Genomic DNA, 24,915 nt, shown 5'->3' with positions numbered 1-24,915 from the left:
TTACGAGGATGGCTGTTACAACTGACAGGCGGAGTCTATGAAAAGCCAACACCGAAAGGTGGGCCCTTTGAAAAGCAGCTGGAACAGGTGGAACAGGAATGGGAGGCCAGGCTGCCTTTGAAAGGAAGGGTGTTAATTAGGAACCCCTCATTTAAAAGAGGGGCTAGACCCCTTGCTCAAGACTTCATACGAGGCTTCAGAACTGGTCCTGCTGGCTCCCCTCAGCCTTCACCCCAGCTCCCCTCTGTAATATAAGCAGAGAGCTAGGTAAAGAAGGAGAAAGAGGACAAGTGTTAGTCAATGTGGCATTCACAGGGAAAGGTGACTTCCTCCCCAAGCTAGATGGAGACTTGGACGTGCTCTGAGACCGGGGGTGCCCTCTGAGTAGAGCAGAACGTGATGACACTGGGAGAGCTCTTGAAGAACCTGACTTGTGTGCTGGGAGTTTGGAGGCACTCACGAACTTTGAGGCCAAAACCTGGATATTTCTGAAGGCAGAAGGCCCGTGGGAGTGGCCTGGGCAGAGGAATGAGGTTACTGTCTGTCAGTTGCTTGGCAGTAAGCTCACTGGCCAAGTGAGGCAATGCCCTGCCCAGAGAGGAAGTTAAAGGCACAGGCCACAATGCTGGTCAAAGGGAGATATGGCTGCCTTGACGGGGACTCACAACAGGGGTATGGCTGGATACAGCTTCCAAAAAACCGTGCCCATCATTTATGATAAGATCAGTGCACCCTCAAAACTTCCAGGATCATATAGACCCTGACTGAGCCAAGGTGACACTAGAAACATCTCCCCACACAGACAGGTGGCTGGCCATGTTAGGTGGTCCCTGTCCCCTCCAGCCTAGAGACACTTAACCCACGAATGGGAAAGTGAAGAATAAGAGGACTGACCACACATTCTACCTCCCTCAAATCCTTCGCTGAGAGCTGACTTTCCCAAGGAGAGGGAAGAAATGAGATTTAAATTGGATCCGAGGTTGGCATTTTGAACCAGACTTGACTGGACACTGAATGAATGTAATTGTTAGATTATGGAATATACTTAAGACGGTCATTACAGGATGGGCAAAAGTGGTGACTGAAGAAAGAGAAAACCTTATCATACTTGTTTCCCACCTACTTGAGACTCCTCAAGCCATTTTTGCAGCCATGAATTCTACAAACTTTAAGAATATGTCTTCCTTTTGAAACACAAAATTTGGAGAAACTTAAAAATGGAGTAAGAGTGGTTGCCTTGTTTGGAGCAAAGATCTGAAAACTCTGAAACATTCTTCGAGCCTGGGGAGCTGCTTCTGAAGATTTGTTGATGCACGGTTTATTCGTTTTCTAACGCTGCTGTAACAAATTATCACACAGTGGCTGAAAACAACACAACTTTATCATCTTATAGTTCTATAGGTTAGAAGTCCAACATGGGACTCACTAAGCTAAAATCAAGATCTTAGGCCTTTCTGGAGGCCATAGAGGTGAATCTGTTTGCTCACCATTTTCGGGTTCTAGAGGTAGCCAACATTCCCACCTTCCTTGGTCTGCGGCCCATTCTTCCATCTTCAAAATCAGCAATGGAAGGTTGAGACCTTCTCCCTGCACCACTCTGACTTCTTTTCTGCCTTCCTCATCCACTTTTAAGGACACTTGTGATGACATTAGGCCCACCCAGATAATCCAGGATAATCTCTAGATCTTCAAGTCAGTTGGTTGGCAACCTCAATTTCACCTGCAAGTGTAATTCCCTTTTTCCATGCAACCTCACATACTTGCAGGTTCTGGGGATTAGGACATGGACAATTTTGGGGAGCCATTATTCTCCTACCACATGTGGCTTACATATTATTGTATTCAACTTAATTTAACACAAATGCATGCGATCCTCACAATACACCAGCCAAGATTCAATCACAAGCCATCACCTTGCCTCACAGGAGTAAGGAGAAGCCCGGCTTACTGTGAACCATGAAAGGGAGCAGCCAAAAGACTACTGGACATTGATCATGTCCACAGGGCCAAATGAAAGCTGTTCAATCCCACTTATGCCCCGAGCAGGAGAGCCCGCAGGACACACGCTCTGCACTCACCCGCAGCGAGGATCTGAACTCTTGAGCTGCTGCCTGCCTCCACCCAAATGCTCTGCTGATACCAGCACTTACCCTTTCCACTGATAAACATCTTATCAGCATGGCAGGTATCTGGCTTTCAAAATCCTAGGTGGTTATGACCAGTTTGAGGTGCTACAAGATGCTGCTGACTTAGGGAATAAGAAAGGTGGAGCGCACTCTCATTAGGTTCCTGTGTGGTAAAGACAGCTGGAGCCACCCTCCCTCCCGTCTTCAGGGAGGCCCAGGGTGGAAGAGTGTGCTGGAGACAGGACTCAGTGCTCTTAGCTGTGCCTCCTGGGATGGGAGACGCAGGCGGGGATCCTGGCAACTCTTCTGTATTTTGTCAGACTGATGTCTCATCCTCACAGCGCCTGGCTCAGGGTGCACTGACAGTTGCTGTCTGGACTCCAGATATGGAAATGGGATTCTAGCCATCACTCCCTGCCATGCTGGCCCAGCCGTGATGGGCCTTATGAGTGTCCTGGAGTGTTGAGGAGGTGAGAAGAGCACAGCCCTTGTGGAGTGTCACCTCCTCACACCTTGCTGGGCCCTCTGGGGTCCAGGGAGTTCTCACCTCCATTAGGATACCCTAGCAGGTTAGCTTGGTCCTGGGGTAGGGGCAGGGGCAGGGGCAGGGATTTGGTCTGGCATGACCCCTGGTCATTGGAATGCGTCCCCAGAGTGCTCCCTCCCTCAGTCCTGTCACTGGGGCACTTTGAGTTCAGCAAACTCACTGTTAGACCACTCTCAGCGATGGGCTCCTGGGCAGCTGAGACATCAGTGAGGGATTCCCTCCCCACTGCAACACAGCCACCCCACCCAACTGTTTTATACAAAAGCTCTCATTCTGTTTAAGAAGGCTCGCCAGCCTGCTGGCAAGGATGAGACGGTCTGTTAAGCCAGAACCTCAACCTGTTGGAACTCGTTTACCCTTCTGAAGAGTGAGATGGGCCCATTGTGCCCTAGAATCATAATACCACCGTGACCTTGACTCAGAGAATGAGACGGGTCTACCCTTTCCTAGCAACACAGTATGAGGCCTTGGCATCACCCTTCCCTGAGAACATTCATTCATTAAAGACAAGATCATCTTCCCCCTAAGAATGGACTGAAGGCCTTCCTTCCAAAGCACAAAAATCCACAAATCCACTCTAAGTACATTTTTTATAATGAGTACTATGACTTCATAATGGAAAAAAAAAAAATCATCTGTATTTTTAAATGTTTGAATAGCAAGGCCATGTAGATTGCAGCCAGATGAGACCACATTCCCAATTAAAATAAGCAGTTTCCAGTGTTCAGACACTTTGGTGGAGTTGTAGCCTGACAATAATTTTGCCATGGTTGTTTTAGGGTTGAGTACACAGGGAAGTTTCCTACCTCAGAAAGAACCCTGGACTAAGTCAGAAGACCTGGCTGTCAACCCCAGCTTTTTCTCTTTGCTGATGTGACCTTGAGCCTTGGTTTCTCCCTCTGTCAGGCGGGAGAGGGATGTACCCGGCCGGCCTGCCTGCCAACTAGGGTGTTGTGAAATTCTGATGAAATAAGGCAAGTGACATCATCAGGTGGCCCTGGAGAGGAGAAGTGGCTGAGAATCCCCTGCAATGCTGGTGATTCTATTAGGCAACAGTAGCAGAGCATGTACCTGCCCATCACTCCCGCTGCCCTCAAGCCCGGCTTCCAAGGGACGCCCTCAGCCGGGACTAGGACTCCAATGGCAAGGCGGGATGAGACTGGAAGAGGGGCAATGACAGAGGGCGGCTGCACCATGATTTCCTTCCTGGCTTCAGTGAGAGTTTCTACCCAGTGTGGCAGAGAGGTAGCGCCAGGATCTTCTTCAGGAGCACGTTTCCAGGTGAGGAGTCATTTAGGGAACCACACCGCAGCGATCTCCCACTCTCAGCTGGACGTTTGGAACCAGACTTGCCGACAGCCATATAAGTCGTCATGCGCTGCCGCCCTAAGCCTGCATCCTCTAATAGTGCTCCTTCCCAGCCAGCATGTTGATCCTGCTCAGCAAGAATCACAGAGAGCTCCGTATCTGGAGTGCAGACAGCTGACTTCCTAGAGAATTGCTTTCATGAAACTGTATTTTAGTGTGTGATGGAATATAGGCTTATGTTGAAGCTGAGAACAGAAACAGCATCTGTTTTCTGAGTCTGCTAGGAAGATAGTCATTGCCTTGTCCTTGTCATAAAGACTTAGTTTCCCTTTTATCTTTGGTTTTCCTCTTCACCTTTATCTAACTCATGGCATTCTGCTGCGTTTTGTGTATTCTCATACACCATCCTCAGTCCTCTGTGGAAGGAGGAAGGGTATTGCAGCTGATGCTGTCAGTATCCCATCCTTATCCCTTGGACAAGTCCTGCCAACCAATTGCCTGAACCTGCACTTGCTCCTGAGGTTTATCCTCTCTCTTGACTGGAAAATGGGGAAGGCAGTGTAGTCTAGATGCTGTGGAATGAACACATCTCCTTGACTGGAAAATGGGGAAGGCAGCATAGTCTAGATACTGTGGAATGAACACACGTCCAGCAGGAGTTCTGCAATTCATCCTCGGGTGGAATAATTTCTCAGCATGTGTTTTGAATCTTTCCTCAAAGTTTCTAGGGTTAAGCTCTAGAGGCTTACTGTGGCAGCTGACTTCATAGGCTCCCTTTCCTTTTAGGGACCCCTTCCCCACTTCCTGGCAAGAACTACTTGTACTTCCCAAATACACTCTCTCTAGAAGTGGATCTTGAATCTTTGCTTGAAGATCTACTTCTAGGAGAATCTAAGCTAAAAGGGATATGAATAAACAGAAATGAATAGAAACCAGTAAAATGTCTTATATATTACAAATAATCACATAAATGTTTGTTGCGTTAAGGAGATAACAATGCAGTGTATTCTCAACACTTAGCACTGAGCTGAGCACAGAGGAGATGTTCAATAAATGCTTGAAAAGGAGGTAAAATGATCCTAGCTAAGCACAGGTTGGATGATCACCCAGAGGATGTATCACAAATGGGCTTGAAGAATCATTGACTAAGTGGACAAGCCAAGCTTTGAGGATCCATGTAGATTAGAGTTCTATGGGTATGACCTGCTACAATAGAGGTGGGGGCGTTGTGAATGCTAAGAATGGGGCTAGCTTGGGATTTTCAGTTAGTCTTATTTCTGTAGTGAATTTTCTTTGATTACACAAAATTTATTTCAAACACCTTTATTGAGATATAATTTATACACCATAATATTCACATTTTATGGTATAACATTCACTGGTTTTTAGTATGTTTATAGATTGTATAACTAATTCCAGAATACTACCTCCCCCAAAGAAACCTGTACCCATTAGCCATCACTTCCCATTCCAACTCCCTCAAGCCCCAGCCAAGCACTAATCTATTTTCTATTTCTACAGATTTTCCTTTCATAGACATTTCGTATAAACGGAATCCTATAATATGTGATCATTCATGACTGGGTTCTTTCACTTGGCATAATGTTTTCAAGGCTCATCTATGTTGTAGCATGAATCAGTACATCATCTTTTTCATTACCAAATAATATTCTATTATATGAATACATCACATTATCTTTATCATCAGTTGATGGACATTTGGACTCTTTCCACTTTCTGGCTATCATGAATAATGCTACTATGAACATCCGTGTACAAGTTTTCATGTGGACCTATGTTTTCATTTCTCTTGAGTATATACCTAGGAAGAATTGCTGGGGCATACGGTAAGTCTATGTTGAACTTTTTGAGGAACTGCCAAATTGTTTTCCAAAGTAGCTGCACCATTTACATTCCCAGCAGCGATGGAGGAGGATTCTGATTTCTCCATATCCTCACTAATATTTGTTATAGTCTTTCTTTTCTAGTATATTCTCCTACTGGGTATGAAGTGGCATCTTATTATAGTTTTGACTTCTGTAATGACTAATGATGTTGAGCATAATTTCACGTACTTATTGAACATTTGCATATCTTCTTCAGAGAAATGTCTATTCAGATCCTTTGCCCATTTTAAAAATTGTGTTACTTGTGTTTTTTATTGTTGAGTTGTAAGAGTTCTTTATATATTCTGGATACTAGACCCTTATCAGACATATGATCTGCAAATATTTTCTCCCACTCTGTGGTTTTTCCACTTTCTTCATAGTGTCTGTTGAAGCACAAGAGTTTTCCATTTTGATGAAATCCAACTTATCTATTTTTGTCTTTGGTTGTGTTTGCTTTTGGTGTCACGTCTAGGAAACCATTGCCAAATCCAAGGTCATAAAGATTTACATCTAAAATTTCTTCTAAGAGTTTTTTAGTGTTAGCTCTTATATTTTGGTCTTTGATCCTTTTCAAGTTAATTTTTGTGCATGGTGTAAGGTAGGAATCCAACTTCATTCTTTTCCATGTGGATATACACTTATCCCAGAACACTTTGTTAAAAAGACTATTCTTTCTCCTAGTTAATTATCATGGCACCCTTGTCAAAATTAATTGACCATAAATGCAAAAGTTTATTTCTATAGTCTCCATTTGATTTCATTCATCTATATATCTATCCATATAGTAGTACCACACTGTCTTGATTATAGTGGCTTTGCAGTAAGTTTTGAAATTGGGAAGTGTGAGTCCTCTAACTTTGTTCTTCATTTTCAAGACTGTTTTGGCTAGTCTGGGTCCCTTGGATTTCCATATGAATTTTAGTATCAGCTTGTCAATTTCTGAAACAAAGCCAGCTAGGATTTTGATAGGGATTTTGTTAGACTTGTATATCAATTTGGGGAGTGTGGCCATCTTAATATTAAGTTATCTGGTCCACAAACATCTTTTTGTGGAAAAGACAAAGATGTCTTTTCATATATTTAGATCTTCTTTTTCTTCAACAGTATTTTGTAATTTTCAGTGTACAAGTCTTACACTTCTTTTATTACATTTGTTCCTAAGTATTTTATTCTTTTTGATGGTATTGTAAATGGAATTGTTTCTCAATTACATTTTTGATTGTTCATTGTTAGTGTATAGAAATAAATTGATTTCTGTATGATCCCACAAAATTTCAAAATCTGTTTTTTTCCCCTTCAAAATCAAGAATCATTATTTCCAAGAAATGTTTTCTCCATCTTAAGACAAGAGATTATTTGAAGCCTGCCATAGAGCACCCAAAGCTTGGGGTTGTCCTTGAAAGAAAACAAAAAAATTCCTGGTGCCGGGAACTGTAGCACATGGTTTGCTTAGTCTTTAAGATAAGGTAGGCTTACAGAAAGTCACGCACTTTAAAATGTCTGAGAAGTCCTTGAGCACAGAACACAGATCTGGGAGTAGTACAAACCAGTTACAAAATGAAATATTAAGCTCAAACAGCTGGTAGTGTAATGACATGTGCAGAAGAAATGCATGTTAAAAAAAATAAAAACAAGACAAATAAGTACTCTCTCAGGGAAAATGAGCATATGCATTCCACTACCAACTTTGGGCATTGGTTATGAAATTTAGAGCTTGGTTAGATTTTAGGGTCATCCAGTCTTCTCCTCTGAATTTGCAGTTAAGAAAACTGAGTCTAGGCTGGGTGCGGTGGCTCAAGCCTGTAATCCCAGCACTTTGGGAGGCCAAGGTGGGTGGATCACGAGGTCAGGAGTTTAAGACCAACCTGGCCAATGTGGTGAAACCCCATCTCTACTAAAAATACAAAAATTAGCTAGGTGTGGTGGTGCGCACCTGAGTGCCAGCTACTTGGGAGGCTGAGGCAGAAAATTGCTTGATCCCAGAAGGCAGAGGTTGCAGTGAGCCGAGATCACGCCACTGCACTCCAACCTGGGTGATAGAATGAGACTCCATCTCAAAAAAAAAAAAAAAAAGGAAAAAAGAAAAAAAAACTGAGTCTGGAAAGGTGAAGTGGCTCAGGGTCCTATACAGGAGAAAAAGCAGAGTTTGGAAACAAATTACCCAAGACATTACCACTATGAGACTTTGGGAAAGGTTGCTAAACTTCCATCAACATTAGTTCTTCACCTGTAAAAAAGGGAAAAAAAGGATGTCTACCTTGCAGACTGGTTGTAGGAAATCAGTTATTCAGTCAATAGTCTTTCCTGGGCACCATGTGCCAGGCACTGCATTTGGTGCTGAGGATAGAGTGGAGAACAAAAGACATACAGCTCATGACCACGAGAAGAGTAGTTTCAGGATGAGAAGTAAATGAGATAGATAGGTAATAGGGTGTGAGGCTTAGCTTTTTTCTCTGGCTCATTGTAGTTGCTCAGTTATTTTTCCCAAATGTGGGGTCCTTATTGTACTCTTTTATTTGTTTGTTTGTTTTTGAGACAGAGTTTCATTTTTATCACCCAGGCTGGAGTGCAATGGCATGATCCTGTCTCACTGCAATCTCCGCCTCCTGGGTTCAAGCGATTCTCCTGCCTCAGCCTCTCAAGTAACTGGGATTACAGGTGCCCACTGCCACGCCCAGATAATTTTTGTATTGTTAGTAGAGACAGGGTTTCACCATGTTGGCCAGGGTGATCTCAAACTCCTGGCCTCAGGCAATCTGCCTGCCTCGGCCTCCCTTCCAAAGTGCTAAGATTACAGGTGTGAGCCACTGAGCCCAGTCTGTACTCATTTTTTGAGTCCTGAGTGCCAAGCCCAGTGCTAGACACATTGTAGACTCTCAATAACTGTTGAACTCAACAAATCTTCTTCATTGTACCCCAAGTCAAAGGAGGACTTTAAATACATAAACGAAGAACAGAGTTTGGCGTGGTGAGGACGTAGAGCATTTCAGGAGGAGGTGATGACCAGCATGAAAGCCTGGCATTAGGCCAGGTCCTGCCCAAGCAAAAGGTAATTGTATCAGTTGAGCAAAGGTTTATTCTATTTTATTTTTTAAACAGAAGCTAATCTCTTGATAAAACAAAACAAAAAACCTTCTGGTCCCTTTTTCCTTCTAGTCACATTCACATGTGATGGTCTTTTCCCACAGAATAAATCAGTTTAGCTAGGAAGACTAAATTTTAAAATAGAAATAAATGCACTTTATATCAACATCACTCTGAGAGAAAAATAAAAACATACCATCACAAGTTCGAGCCTGTCCAAACTGGGATGATAAGAATGATGAAGGCAATAAAATTACAGGGAGAAGGGAATTCAGGCACAGGAACAGGACTCCAGGCCCCAGGGCATCACTGCGGATTTCTGTATGGGAAGGCCCCCTATTCTTCCAGCTGGGGCTGCAACAGCTTGTGGTTTGCAGTCCCGCTGGGAGGGGGCAGAGAGATCAGAAACCAGGCTGGGAGCAGGGAGCAGCTGGTTATCATGAACCATGTATCAGGCATTACACAGACCAGATAGGTCCCTAATCTCTCCTTGCCTCATAAAATCAGCCCTCTACAGACCTATGAGAGAGTGAAAAAAGGAGTTGATGTTGAAAACAATACTCAAATGGAAAGCCAAGGGCTGAATTTTAGATTCGACCCTGCTGCTCCTTGGTGGTATGATCTTGCTGGACTTACCTCAACTCTGAATATCAGTTTCCTCATTTGTAAAATAAGAAGCTGGAACGAGACGAGGTGTGTTAAATCCCAAGGGTATTTTGTAATTTTGTAATTTTCAGTGTACAAGTCTTGCACTTCTTTTGTTAAATTTATTCATAAGTATTTTATTCTTTTTGATGGTATTGTAAATGGAATGCCCATTTAGGGAGCAAGGGGAGTAGAGGAGTGCCCCTTTACTGTATCTCATCCATGGCAGCATGACTAATCAATCGCCCCCCACTACCCTACCAACAAGCTCCCTGAGCTCCTTCACAGACCAGTGTTGCACAGAACCAACACCAATCATTTGGAACTGGAGTGCAAAATACAACTTACTTGCCATCCTCGAACAGATGTACAAGGCTTTCTTATGTGATTTTAAATCATTTTCTGTAGATTTGTCCAGGCTTCCCACTGCAGTTGCCATGCAGCAGAAACTGAATGATTCCAAAAAGTCAAGAAATCACCATGATGGCTCTTTGTAAGTGTAAGCCTGGTGAATACTATTATTTTGGTAGAGGACTCTCAACACTGCCGTCACGCAGTGAGGGCTTGCTGAAGGAAGGGGACCTCTTGCTGAGCTTGGTCAGGGATGGTCCAGATGGAGGTTGAGTAGCAGAAGAGACATGGAGAAAGAATTTTGAAATTCTTTTCCCCTGAAATATAAACTTGTGCTTCTGTGCTATGATTCATTCCATTCCATGCAATAATCATTAGAGCAGGGTTGCTAGGGAATTAGCAGCTGTTAGTCGGATGAGTTTGGACAGGAATGTGTCACTTATACAATGCAAACAGGGAAGGGCTTTAAAGTATACGAAACTGGTCTCCATCCAGTTCTACTCAAGGAAACACAGTGCAGGGCTTTTTAGACACAGCAAGGTGGAGACTCTTTCTCAAGGTGATCTAATTTCCAGGGATGGGTGGCCTGGAATACTTCCCCTGGGTCTCATTCCATCTGCCTGGCTGTCCTTGCTTTCCCTCAGCTGCTGCCTGGCTTCTGACCCTGAGCCTGGCCACTGGGTGCCTGGGACCAGAGTGACTGCTGAGTGGGGAGGAAGATCACACTTCTTTAGAAGGAGTCCTGGAAAGCTAACTCATCCCCAAAGAATTCAGCTTCTGGAGCTGTGAATTGGAGTTTCTAGGAATAACCAGACCCATCTTTTGAGAGCCTAACCTCACCCCTACCACCCCTTCTCCTCCTTCCCTGCATTGCTGCTGTCCACAGGACTCATCACTAGTCAGCATCCTATGTTTTAATGATTGATGTCTTCAGGGTCTCTCTCCACTTTCTGGCACAGAGGCTCCATGAGGGCATGGGCTTTTGTCTGTTTTGTTCACAGCCATTTCTTCAGTACTTCCAACAGTCTCTGACACTTACTTGGCACCCAACAAATATCTGTTAAATGACTGAATCCATTCGTCTATTCTATTCAATATTTTGTTCATCCAGATAAGAAAACCTTTATTGAATACCTGCTGAATGTCAGGGATTACTCCTCGGGTTTGGGATCGGGGTCTAGGAGGAGGTTTGAAAAGATAAGTAAAGTTCCACAGAGGATTGGAGGAAAGGGTACAATGACAATCCCCTTCTTTGTGGATCACTTCATAGTTCACCAAGTGTTCTCATGTCCACTGTTTACTTGTGCTTCAAGTCAGCCTTTTGAGGTAAGTGTGCTTATCATAGTTTCTCAGAGGAAGAAATAGAGGTTCACAGAAATTAGGTAACTTATCCAAAATCACATAGCTACTAAGGAGTAAAGCCTGGACCTTCACTAAATATGTAAATGTTGCTTTCGGCATATGGCCATGACCCTCCCTCTCTATCCCAAGTCTCTCTAGCAAGCTGCTTTCCAGAGAGGCAAAGCTGTTCAACAATCATGGTTTGACAGAAGTCCCTGACAGAACAGAATATCATATGAGTGATGGCACTTTTTTTTTTTTTTTAATGCCTTGGCTTGAGATTAGAGTAGTAATAAGTTCTAAAAACAGTAAATTAGTCATGATTCTTGCCCACAGGATGACAGAGCATGCATGGAAAAGAAACATTCCAGTTTGGAATCACAGTTCCCAAATAACTAAGGTTTTGGAATCGCCCAGAATACCCATACGCAGGATTCCCCCTAGATTAGTGATCTTATGTCCAGGGAATTCCTGGTTTGGATTGTAAGTGAAAGTCAAATCTGTTTCTGATCAAGTTTTGGCTTTGATACCCTTAGTGATATACTCCCTTTTCCCAGACCCCCAGAAATGTTGTGCCCTAGTCCTGAAACTGGTGACTGGGAACACGGAAATTCTTGTGATTGAGCAACTGAGGACTCCAAGGAAACCCCCAGCAGTCAGGACACACCCTGTGTTTAGTCCTGAGATCGCTGAAGGAAGTTTAAATTCTGGTTCCGAGAAAGTGCCTGTTTATCTTTGTGTGTTACAGGATCACTGGAGGTCCAGGGCAGTGTTCTCAGCCTGCCTCACGTAGGAGGGTGAGGGGTGAGTGAGTTTCACTACAAATAAAGATCTTTCAGGTGAATATTTAAATAATGAAATTTCTTCCAATAAAATTTTTCTTATATCCTACTCATATTATTTTCTTCAACTACTTATTTAGCTTGTGAAAATAATAACTATTTTAGTTAATTTCCTTTACTAGGCCCTCAAACAAAAATCACATCTGTGATAGAAAGGGCCTAGATATTTGCTCATACCCTTGTAAACCACACTCCTTTTTTAGACTGGGAGATGGGAAAGGGGGCAGTCATGTCCCTGCATCCCAGCCTGCGGACCCAAATCCCTGCTGACGGGGAGAGCCAGAAAATGACAGTAGAAAGTAGGATGCTTCCAGAGGAGGCAGGGTGTGTGGTTCTCGGTGTCACAGCTTGAACTTAGAAAGCACAGACTCAATAACAACAGAAGATCAACTGTGGTTTCAACACAAAACTCAGAATCTAAGTGCTTGGAATTACTATGGTCTTAGAGATAGACTGTTAGGTCTTGTTTCATACAAGGTTATTTAGGGTAAAATGACGAGTACATATACAAAGTAAAAGACAGCATCCTTTCCCTTGAAAAACATACTGACAGTCAGAGTATACAGAACATATAACACGAAACAATTGGAGAACGATAGACAAATGTCACAATGTGGAATAAATTAGACAGAAGGAGCAGAGGCGATATGACTATGGAAGGGGATCAGGTGCCCAGGCTGCATGTACATTTTCTCCCTACTCTGTCCCCATTGTTTTTTTGAGGACATCAGCTCCATCCTAAAGCATCCTAAACCTAAAATCTTCATTTATTCTTTCTCATTTTCTTTTCCCTAATGAATATTGTCACAGGTTTCCAGCAAGGGCAGAATATCATACGTTAATTAGAAGATAGAGAGAGATGCCCAGAAATAACAAATAATAATATAATAGAGAAATATATATAACATATTGATAAGAAAAACAACAGAAGATACAACATTATCAGGGGTAAAAGAGATTAAGAATCAACAGCATATTTTATAAAGAGACTATCCAGCTGACCAATAAACATATGAAAAGGTGCCGAACTTCACTAGTCATCAGGGAACTTGCTATGATCTGAATGTTTGTGTCCTCCCAAAATTCACATGTTGAAATCCTAACTCCCAAAGTGGTGGTATTAGGAGGTGGAGATTTAGGGACGTTATTAGGTCATAGAGGCAGTGTCCTCATAATGCAATTAGTCTCCTTATAAAAAGGGCCCAGCCGGGCATGGTGGCTCACGCCTGTAATCCCAGCAGTTTGGGAGGCCGAGGTGGGTGGATCACCTGAGGTCAAGAGTTCAAGACCAGCCTGGTCACCATGGCGAAATCCCATCTCTACTAAACACACACACACACACATTAGCCGGGTGTGGTGGTGCATGCCTGTAATCCCAGCTACTTGAGAGGCTGAGGCAGGAGAATCGCTTGGACCTTGGAGGTGGAGGTTGCAGTGAGCCAATATCATGCCGCTGCACTCAAGCCTGGGTGACAGAGCAAGACTCCATCTCAAGAAAAAATAAAAATAAAAATAAGGCCCGGGAGAGACCCCTTACCCCTTCCATCATGTGAGGGCACAGCAAAAAGGCATGATCTATGAGCTGGAAAGTGGGCCCTCACCAGATACCGACTGCTTTAATCTCAGACTCCCAGCTTCCAGGACTGAGAAACAATTTTTGTTGTTTATAAGCTGTCAGCTCAGATGGACTACAATAGAACTGCAAATTAAATATCTCACTGTTACACTACCACACATCCAGTTGAACGGCAAAAAGGAACAAGACAGGCAATACTAAGTTTTGGTAAGGATACGGAGTAACTAAAACTCTCACATACTTATGATGAGAATGTAAGTATCTCTACTGACAAAGTTGAATACATATGTACCCTATGACCCAGCAATTCCACTCAACTGAAATGTTCATATATGTTCACCAAAAGACAAGCAAAAATGTACTTAGGAGCACTATTTATTATAGTCCCAACTAGAAATCACAAATGTCTGTCAACAGTAGTATGTATAAAGGAATTATGGTATATGTATCTGATGGAACCCTATACAGCAGTGAGAATGAATGAATCCCAATTCCAACTATGTGAAACACCATGATGAATCTCACTCACAGAGTGAAGGTGAAAGAAAGAAACCAGGCACAAAACAGTAGATACTACAATTTTCTTTCTATAAAGTTAAAAAACAAAACTCATCAGTTAAAAGTCAGAATAGTAGTTACCCTTGTTGGGGACAGTGACTTAAAGAGGGCATGGGGGAGCTTCGGGATTCTGTCACTGTCTGGTTCATCATCTGGGTACTGGTTATACAAGTGCATTTTCTTTGTGAAAATTCAGTGAGCTGTACGCATTTGATCTGTGCACTTTTCTGTTTGTATATCTTCATAAAATTATGAAGATAAAAATCAATGGTGCATACAAGAGTAAAGTTGGAGTCTTACCTCACACCATATAAAAAATTAACTCAAAATGGGCCACAGACCTAAATATAAGACCTGACATTATAAAACACTTAGAAGAAAACATAGGTATAAATCTTCATGAACTTGGGTTTGGCAATGGTTTCTTAGATATGACACCAAAAACACAAGCAACAAAGAAAAAAATAGATGCATCGGACTTCATCAAAATTGAAAACTTATGTGCTTCAAAAAGCACTACGAAGAAAGTGAAAATATAACCCACAAAATGGGAGAAAATATTTGCAGATCATATATCTGATAAGAATCTAGTATCTAGAACATATAAAGGACTCTTAAAAGTCAACAATAAAAAGACAATCATATTTTTAAATGGACAAAGGATTAAATAGACATTTCTTCAAAAAAGATATACAAATGTTCAACAAGCAAATGAAATGATGCTCAATGTCATTAATCATTAGGGAAATACAAATCAAGACCACAGAGATACCACTTCACACACAGTATCATAGCTAACATAAAAAGGACAGATCCAGACAATAACAAATGGTGGTGAGGATGTGGAAAAACTGGAACTCTCATACATTGTTGGTAGGAATATAAAATGGTGTAGCTGCTTTCAAAATCAGTAATGCAGTTCTTCAAAATGTTTGACATAGAGTTACTCTATACTCCATATATTCTACTCCTAGGTATATACTCAATAGAAATGAAAACATATGTCTACACAAATAAGTGTACATAAATTTTATTGCAGCACTTTCAAAATAGCCAAAAATGTAAAAAGAGCCCAAATGTCCATCAACTTATGAATGAATAAGCAAAATGTGGTATATCTATATAATTGAATATTGCTCAACCATAAGAGGAATGAAGTACTAATGTGTGCTGCAATATGGATGAATCTTGAAAGCATGTTAAGTGAAAGAATCTAGTCAAAAAGGCCATGTATCGTGTAATTCCATTTGTATGAAATGTCCAGAAGAGGCTGGGCGCGGTGGCTCAAGCCTGTAATCCCAGCACTTTGGGAGGCCGAGACGGGCGGATCACGAGGTCAGGAGATCGAGACCATCCTGGCTAACACGGTGAAACCCCGTCTCTACTAAAAATACGAAAAACTAGCCGGGCGAGGTGGCGGGCGCCTGTGGTCCCAGCTACTCGGGAGGCTGAGGCAGGAGAATGGCGTAAACCCGGGAGGCGGAGCTTGCAGTGAGCTGAGATCCGGCCACTGCACTCCAGACCGGGCGACAGAGCAAGACTCCATCTCAAAAAAAAAAAAAAAAAAAAAAGAAATGTCCAGAAGAGGAAAATCCATAGAAATAAAAAGCATATTAGTAGTTGCCAGAGGCTGTGGGAAGGAGAGAATAGGAAGTGACTACTAATAGGTACTTTTTTTTTTTTCCTGGGGAGGGGAGTGATAAAAAATATTCTGGAATTATACAGTAATAATATTGCAAAACTTTTTGAATATACTTTAAATCATTGAGTTGTACACTTTAAAAGGTTCCATTATACAACATGTGAATTATATCTCAATTTTAAAAATCTGGCAGAGGGAGACAAAATCAATTAAGTAATTAGGTAATATGAAAAAAATCAACAGCACAGTTAAATTAGTTTGTTTGGAGACCATCTTTGTATCCCTTGCAAGAGCCTGCTGGATTCCATTCTAAACCTACCACGCTGAAGAGTATGAAATTACGAAACAGGGATGTGTACACTGTTATCTATCCCCACTTTTCTCCCTGTAGTACCTCCCACCTTGCCTTGTTCCTAGATGTTCATTTTTGCCTTATAGACTAGGGTTTCTCCAAGTGTCACCTGAGTCCAATTGCATCCCAAATCTCTTCCAATGCTTGTGCAAAATTCCTGGGTCCTACTCCACATACACTGAAACAGAAATGCTGTGGGTATAACTCTGGACTTGACTTTTTTTAAAATTTTTTTAATTTCTGTTGAGACGGAGTCTCGCTCTGTCGCCCAGGCTGGAGTGCAGTGGCCGGATCTCAGCTCACTGCAAGCTCCGCCTCCCGGGTTTACACCATTCTCCTGCCTCAGCCTCCCAAGTAGCTGGGACTACAGGCACCCGCCACCTCGCCCAGCTAGTTTTTTGTATTTTTTTAGTAGAGACGGGGTTTCACTGTGTTAGCCAGGATGGTCTCAATCTCCTGACCTCATGATCCGCCCGTCTCAGCCTCCCAAAGTGCTGGGATTACAGGCTTGAGCCACCGCGCCTGGCCTGGACTTGACATTTTTAACAAGTTACCCACTTATAAAAAATAATATTATTAATAATAGTAGCTAATATTTATAAAATACTATTAATATGTGCAGGCACCATTCCAGGTGCTTTACATAATGACTTATTTAATCATCAGCACAATCTTTGACTAGGTACTATTATTGTCCCCATTTTACAAATGAGTAAACTGAGATACTGATAGATTAAGAAACTTTCCCAAAGGCATAGAACTAGTAAGTGTAGAGCTGAGAGTGAAATGCAGGCAGTCTAGCTTCAGATTGCAACCAGGCGCAATACTTTCAACCAGGGCGCAATACTACCTCTTCTCCCCATTGATTCTTATGCTTCAGTATAAGACTCACTGCGATAATTATTATTTAACGCATCACTTGTACCTGCAAAAATAAAAATCTATGTCTCTGCCTTTGATGTGGAAATTTGCAAAACCCAATCATCTTAAGGGAAATGTGCCAAGCTGCTGTGAGATAGTAAGTTTGGAAACTGGGACAAGAAACTCATACACCTTTGGGAAGGGACCACACCTGCTCCCCACCCCCAATTAATGAACTGCAGTGATGCAAACCACCCAGAGAAGAGGCCTGTCTGCCGCAGGAGAAACCTGGCCTGAGTTCCATTCCGAAGCCTGGATCAGCCTTCCCCCATTATGCTTCTGACTCACCAGGGCAAGGTGGGGGAGCCTTATTTGTGGGTGTCATTGTTCTTGTCACAGAACTTGGTCAGGCCTGTTAGGAAGTCCCAGCCAGCTTCAGGTTGTCTACTGATGGCCCAGGCCACTTTCAGACTGGAATTGGGTCTCACAGCTTCTGTGTGACCAGAGTCACCACAGCCACGAAGGCCAGGGTTGGCTCCACATCACATGGCACCTTCCAATGCAGCTCTCCCAGGTGACAGGAAGCACACTGACAAGAGCTTGGTGTTGGATGGTGGAAAGTGCACTAGCCTGGGATGAGAAGACACAAGAAAAATTGCTGCATCTGCCCTTGTGGGTGGGTACAATGGGCAGTCATGCAGTCTCTACAGCCTCAGACACCTCACTTGTAGAATAAGGAAAATACTTCCCAGCCAATGCCTCTGCAGGTGGCTAAGATGACTGATGAAGATAACATCAGTGAAACTGCTTCCTCCAGCATTGGCGTCATTCTGAATTGCCAATCTAAAACTCTGTGTCTGGCCTTCCCCATCCCTAAAGGACTGGCATTCACTCACTCATTCAACAAATATTAACTGAGTGAACGTGTGACTTTCCACGTAGATAACATGGAGACCTGCAAAGTGGCTAATAGGCATCTGAAGGCTAACGTAGTTGAAGTAGAACTCTTGTTTCTCCAGGAAACCTGCCCCTCTTCCAGCTTGCCCCATCTAGGAAACAGCGTCCACATCCATCCACTTGCTGAAGCTAAACCTCAGGAGTCAGCTTTAACTTCTCCCTTCCTTCTTTCAATCCCTGAGAAAAGCCTTGAACATACACTTGAGCCTCTCTCCCACTTGCAACACCGCATTCCAGTCCAGTGCCACCATCCGGCTCTTCATCCATGGCACCACCTCCATGCCAGTCTCTCTGCTTCTTTTCGGGGGCTCTATACTCAGCAGGCAGGACAAATCACATCATGTCCCTCCCCTGCTGGGAAATCTGCAGTGGCTTCCTGATGCACTTTAACTAAAAGCCATGCTGTCAAGGCCCAACATGACCTGGTCCCTTCCCCTCCTACATGGCTCCCCTTTACTGTATTCCAGCCACTCCGGCCAGCCTACTTACTCATCCCAGCATGCCAAACTCATTCCCATACCAGACCTTTGCGCTGGTTGCTGCCCCCATCCTGGAATGCTCTTCTGCCAGAACATTGCCTGGCTCCTTCTCATCACCTAAGTTTCGGTTCAAGTATCATATCCTCAGTGAAGCCGCCACTCCCTGTCCTGTGTTACTTCTACCCCTTTATCTGTTCTAGTTTCTGTTATGATCTGATATTGCACCTGTTAGGATCTGATGTTATCCTAATTATGTGTTTATCTACATGTCAAGTATCTGTCATTCCCCTCAAATATACTCTGTTTCACAAGAGAGGCACTTTGTCTGGTTATCCCCAGCTGTTGCAGGAAGTCAGAGACCCTGAATGGAGGAACCAGCTGGAGCCATGGCAGAAGAACATAAATTGTGAAGATTTCATGGACATTTATTAGTTCCCCAAATTGATAATTTTATAATTTCTCACACCTGTCTTTACTGCAGTCTCTGAACATAAATTGTGAAGATTTCATGGACACTTATCACTTCCCCAATCAATACCCTTGTGATTTCCTAAGTCTGTCTTTACTTTAATCTCTTAATCCCATCATCTTCGTAAACTGAGGAGGATGTATGTCGCCTCAGGACCCTGAGATGATTGCCTTAACTGCACAAATTGTTTGTAGAGCGTGCGTGTTTGAACAATACGAAATCTGGGCACCTTGAAAAAAGAACAGGATAACAGCAATGTTCAGGGAACAAGAGAGATAAGACTTCTGAGTGCTGGTGAGCCAGACAGAACAGAGCCATATTTCTCTTCTTTCAAAAGCAAATAGGAGAACTATTGCTGAATTCTTTTTCTCAGCAAGGAACATCCCTGAGAAAGAGAGTGCGCCCCTGAGGGTAGGCCTCTGAAATGGCCCCCTTTGGGGCAGCTGTCTTTTACGGTCAAAGCCAAAAGGATGAAATAAGCCCCGGTCTCCTGTAGTGCTTCCAGGCTTATTAGGATGAGGAAATGCCCGCCTAATAAATTTTGATCAGACAGGTTGTCTGCTCTCAAACCCTGTCTCCTGATAAGATGTTATCAATGATAATGTGTGCCCAAAACTTCATTAGCAATTTTAATTTCACCCCATCCTGTGCTCCTGTGATCTCGCCCTGCCTCCATTTGCTTTGTGATATTTTATTACCTTGTGAAGCATGTGATCTCTGTGACCCACACCCTGTTCATACACTCCCTCCTATTTTGAAAATCGCTAATGAAAACTGGTTTTATGGCTCAGGGAGTGTCACAGAACCTGCCAACATGTGATGTCTCCCCGGACACCCAGCTTTAAAATTTCTCTCTTTTACACTCTTTCCCTTTATTTCTCAGACCAGCCGACACTTAGGGAAATAGAAAAGAACCCATGTTGAATAATGGGGGTGGGGTTTCCCCCAATACCCAGCTCCTAAGACTTGACACATAATTGGCACTTAACAAATATGTCTCAAAGGGATGAATTGATACTATTACTGCACTGCTTTCAAATACATTTGTCTTGTTCTGGAAAGAATTTAAGAGGGTTATAGAACTGAATAAAATGGAATAAGATTTGTAAAATACCAGCCTAGGAAATTAGGTTTTTTAAGAAAGAGGGTAAGATACTTAGAAGAACTCTTAGCCTCGCACTGTCCCTGGGCTCAGCCCCAGAAGCGCCTCTTCTCCACCCTCACGCTAGCCCACCTACCCTTTATTCCGTCATCTGCTCTAGGCCATGGCTCCAAATACCAGTAACGTGTTTCTGTTCAGCCAGATGTCTACCTGAAACCCAAGCTCACTCATCTCAACTTGGGGTCTAACAGGTCCCTCACTTCTGGGGTGTTCAAATCTACTGTCCCAGATTCCCTTCATGGGAGAGCAGGTAGTTAAAGACACCCTACCCTTCCATTTTCTCAGGGTCATCCTTGCCCCCCTCCTGTCCTTCGTGCCCCACACTGTGTCTGTCAACAAATCCTTTTATCCAGAATGTGACCTCTTCCCACCTACTACCATGCTGGCTCAGGACACCATCTCCTCTGAGTTCCTGCAGGGGTCTCTTGAGTGATCTCCCTGCTTCTACTTCTGTCTCCGATGTCTGCTCTCAGCTCGTTAGCTAGAGGGACCCTTTGAAGTTATGCCACTCCTCTGCTCCAAACCCTCTAATGGCTTCTCATCTTACGCAGTGTAAAGGCCCAAGTACAGCAAAGGCCTCCAAGGCTCGACAGGAGCTTGCTTCCGGTTACTTCTCAGATCCTATCACTGCCTCACCCACTCCACTCCAGCCACACCATCCTCCTTGCTATTTCTTCAACATGCTGGGCACATTCCTGCCTCAGGATTCTGAACTCCCTGTTTTCTATCTCTGGAAATGCTTTTTTTCCCCAGGGAGCTAGACAGCACACACTTCTCCTTCAGGCTTTGCTCAGATGGCACCTTCTCAGTCACTGCCTCTCAGACCTCTGCTCTGTTTAAAATGTATTTTCAGAGAAGTATGTAGAACAGTGTTTGGCGGGTAGCAGGTACTCAGTAACTACTTGTTGCTTAATGAGTGCAGATGAAGAAGAGTGAGGCAAAGGCATGAAGCACACACTTCAACGTCTTTCTATTGCTCAGTGTTGAGCCACAAACTCGCCGCTCCACTTTCTAACAGTCAGCACACACCTGAAAGCAGCTTCAGTTATGTGCATCACAGTACCCATCTATAAAATCCAATCAAACCATTTGCTCGGGAGAAACATAATAACTCTTCCCAATACCAAGATCAGAGAGAAAGTTCTCCCATTATCCTTTCTGAAGAGGTTGTAATACTGTGACCAAAGTCCTCAGTTCAGAGCACTAGAAAGCTGCAGCAACAAGGAGCAGAGTACTTCTTATTACATTTTCCAGTGTGGTTGATGTCTTTTACCAGAGTACAATTAATGTAAAAGCAGGGCCGGAACAGTGTGGTGCTGAGATGTAGCTTTCTTTTGAATGGATCCAGGAACAGACCTAGAGTAGCAGGAACAGATCTATATTCCCAGAAAGAAACCTGGAGTACCCAGGATCAGGCATGCTTTATGGCTCTTGCCAGTGCCTCTCAATGAAGCTTGCATTTGCTGAGAAATTGACAGGTGGTTTATGAGAATGGGTCATTCTTGGAGTGTCATGGAGATTATACCAACATAGCTTTAGAAGCACCACCATGGTCCATGTACATGCATTCCCTGGAGTAATGCAGTGCACAACCTGTACAACTGAGTGAGGCATTCCCATTTATAAGGCTGGATAAGTGTAGAGACCTAGGCTTTAACCAGTAGCCAAAGCCGAAGGTGGCTTGCCACATATGTATAAAAGATGCAGTGCCAAAAAAGGATACATAATATGTCACGTACTGCAGAAATGGGCTAAAGGAACAGTAGTGGGCAGGGCCAAGATGCTTCATAGAAAGAACCTGGAGTTGGGCTATCAGAGAATGGCTACAAGAATACTAGGGTGAAAATGCTCAAAATAGTTGAAACAAAATATACTCCACCATGCCAACTATAAAATATCTCAGCAGAACTCCCACTGACCCCACTCACTTAAGCTGTGTGACTTTTCTTCAGTGCACAGTTGTGAAATAAACATCGAGGTAGAGCCGGACACTGTGGCTCACACCAGTAATTCCAAGACTTTGGGAGGCTGAGGCAAGCGGATCACGAGGTCAGGAGTTCAAGACCAGCCTGACAAACATGGTGAAACCCCCGTCTCTACTAAAAATACAAAAATTAGCCAGGTGTGGTGGCATGCATCTGTAATCCCAGCTACTCAGGAGACTGAGGCAGGAGAATTGCTTGAACCCAGGAGGCAGAGGTTGCAGTGAGCCAAGATTGCACCACTGCACTCCAGCCTGGGTGACAGAGCAAGACTCTGTCTAAAAAAAGAAAAGAAAAGGAAAAAAAAAAAAAAGCCAAGCACAGAGACTCACACCTGTAATCCCAGCACTTTGGGAGGCCAAGGCAGATGGATCACGAGGTCAGGAGATCGAGACCATCCTGGCTAACACGGTGAAACCCCGTCTCTACTAAAAATACAACGAAAAAAATTAGCCAGGCGTGGTGGAGGGCGCCTGTAGTCCCAGCTACTCAGGAGGCTAAGGCAGGAGAATGGTGTGAACCTGGGAGGCAGAGATTGCAGTGAGCCGAGATCGTGCCACAGTACTCCAGCCTGGGGGACACAGCGAGACTCCATCTCAAACAACAACAACAACAACAACAAAAACATCGAGATAGATGGCTGAATTACATTGCTATTTGGGATTGCTGGCCGTAGACTATTAAATCAGGAGCAGTTACCAGAACTGATGACTGCACTATGGTTTCCCACTAAGAAATTTGATTCTATAAAATTTACAGTAATACAAATACAAATATTCACTCCACTGGGGTTCACACTCAGTTCTTCTGTCCAAGGGCTCCTAATTTGCACATGACGGGAAGATCCGTATTTCCCTGTGTCCATGTGTAAGAAGTGCATTTCTTGAATTTTTGTGGTAAGTCAAGGACTTTCATGAGAGTTAATTTTCACATGCATACATCCCCTAAGATATATTTTGTCTTTCATTTATTGGAAGATATGAAGAAATTACATGATAATTAAGCTGAAAAATATGCAATGTGGCGATGACTAAGCAAACACCTCAGCTTTCATGATCGTCATTATCACAGCTGACTGGAGTCCCCAGGAATGCATTCATTCAGAGTCAAACCCGCCTTGAGAGCCAACCATGTGCCAAACCCCGTGCTAGACATTTTTCTGAGGATGGGTTGGGAGTGGGAAGTGGAGATAAAGATCAAGAAGACATGACCCTTGACCTTAAGGAGATCCCAATCTAGTGGAGGAATCATAACTTTCTCATCTGAAAATTCATCTAGCCCTGCAAGGCAGTTCATGGTGAGTATGCATTTCAGAATGCACCTTGTATGATCTCTGTGGATGAGAGGGGTCTGGGGCCTCCAAGGGAGGTGGGCCTTGAGCTGGTCTTGAAGAAGATTACAATATGGAAAACTGGGTCTCATAGACGGGAGTCGATCACCAACCTCCTTCCTCTGATTGCTAATCAGAGAGAAATTAAATTTGTAGGGGTTGGTGGTACAGACCTGTAATCCCAGCACTCCGAGTAGCTGAGACAAGAGCCTTCCTTCCTTTCCTTCTTTCTCTGTCTGTTTCTCTCTCTCTCTCTTATTTCGAGACAGGGTTTCTTCTGTTGCCCAGGCTAGAATGCAATGGTGCAATCATGGCTAACTGCAGCCTTGACTTCCAGGACTCCAACAACCCTCCCACTTTAACCTCCCAAGAAGCTGGGACTACAGGCATGCACCACCACACCTGACTAACTGGAATTTTTTTTTTTTTTTTTGTAGAGACGAGGTCTCATTATGTTGCCTAACTGATACACCTCTGGAGCAGCTCCTGGGGTTCCCTACTCCTAACACATACAGCCCAACATGACTTAGCCAGCAAGAAGGAAGGATAGGAGCCAATGACAAGAGCATGCTTATGATGAGCCAGGCATTCTTCTAATCACATTACCCACAACTCTAACCTCCTCCTGACTCTGCCAGGCAGGAGCAATTGCAATCACTCACTTCTAGTAATCAAGGAGCAGAGGTGCAAAGATTTTCTAAGGTCACACATAGCAAATTATTGGGAAGCAAAGACTAACCACCCTGATAGATCTGATGCTTTCTACTACTCACACACAACCAAGTGTGGACAAGGAGGGCTTCGGAGAACTGGATCAGGTGTCCTCATGGGTCTCTCTTCACTCCAGGAGGGTGAGAGAAAGAATCTCCAGTGTTCTATTGAATCCAAGCAGGAGCAGGTTATTTAGGGAAGCGTGGGGCGGCAGTCCTTTAGAACTGGAAAGAAACTCGAAAAATGTCCAGTTCAACCTTATTTTACAGAAGAGGGAACTGAGGCCTAGAGAGGTAAAGTGATTTGTTCAAAGTTAAGCGATGCCTACCTAGTTTATGGCTCTTCTCCCCACAGTGTACTGCAAATCTTACATCCATGACCTTCATGGACACCAGGTAAATTAGGGTATGCCCTTTCTTGCAGGTCTTCTTTGTGTCTGTCTGGGTTCAAGAAGCAGGACATGATGGAAAGTGCTGTGTTGACAAGCGACTTGTCCATTCTGGGTCCTTTGCTCTCCTCCAGGTCACAACCTCCCCACCTCATGTTCTCCCCTTTCACTCCCGCTCTGCTTTCAGGAAAGGGTTGGACAGGTGACAGCTTGGTAGGAATTTAAATCATATCATTGGGCACTGTGTTCATTTAGGCTGTCTCTCCAATCATCAATGAAAAACTTCATCCTCATCAAAGAGACTTCAGGCCCAGC

General features: G+C 43.6%; 1 long non-coding RNA gene across 1 annotated transcript in view; it reads right to left on the bottom strand.

The window, feature by feature from the left end:
* Positions 1-24,915, bottom strand: part of LOC117076556 — a 222,821-nt gene that overhangs the window by 14,637 nt on the left and 183,269 nt on the right. The gene's annotated exons all lie outside the window — the stretch shown is intronic.

Source organism: Trachypithecus francoisi, unplaced genomic scaffold (assembly GCF_009764315.1).
Source record: "Trachypithecus francoisi isolate TF-2019V2 unplaced genomic scaffold, Tfra_2.0 Lachesis_group5, whole genome shotgun sequence".
Lineage (NCBI taxonomy): Eukaryota > Metazoa > Chordata > Mammalia > Primates > Cercopithecidae > Trachypithecus > Trachypithecus francoisi.
Note: the sequence above shows the minus strand (reverse complement) of the source record. Positions and strands in the feature narration are given on the sequence as shown.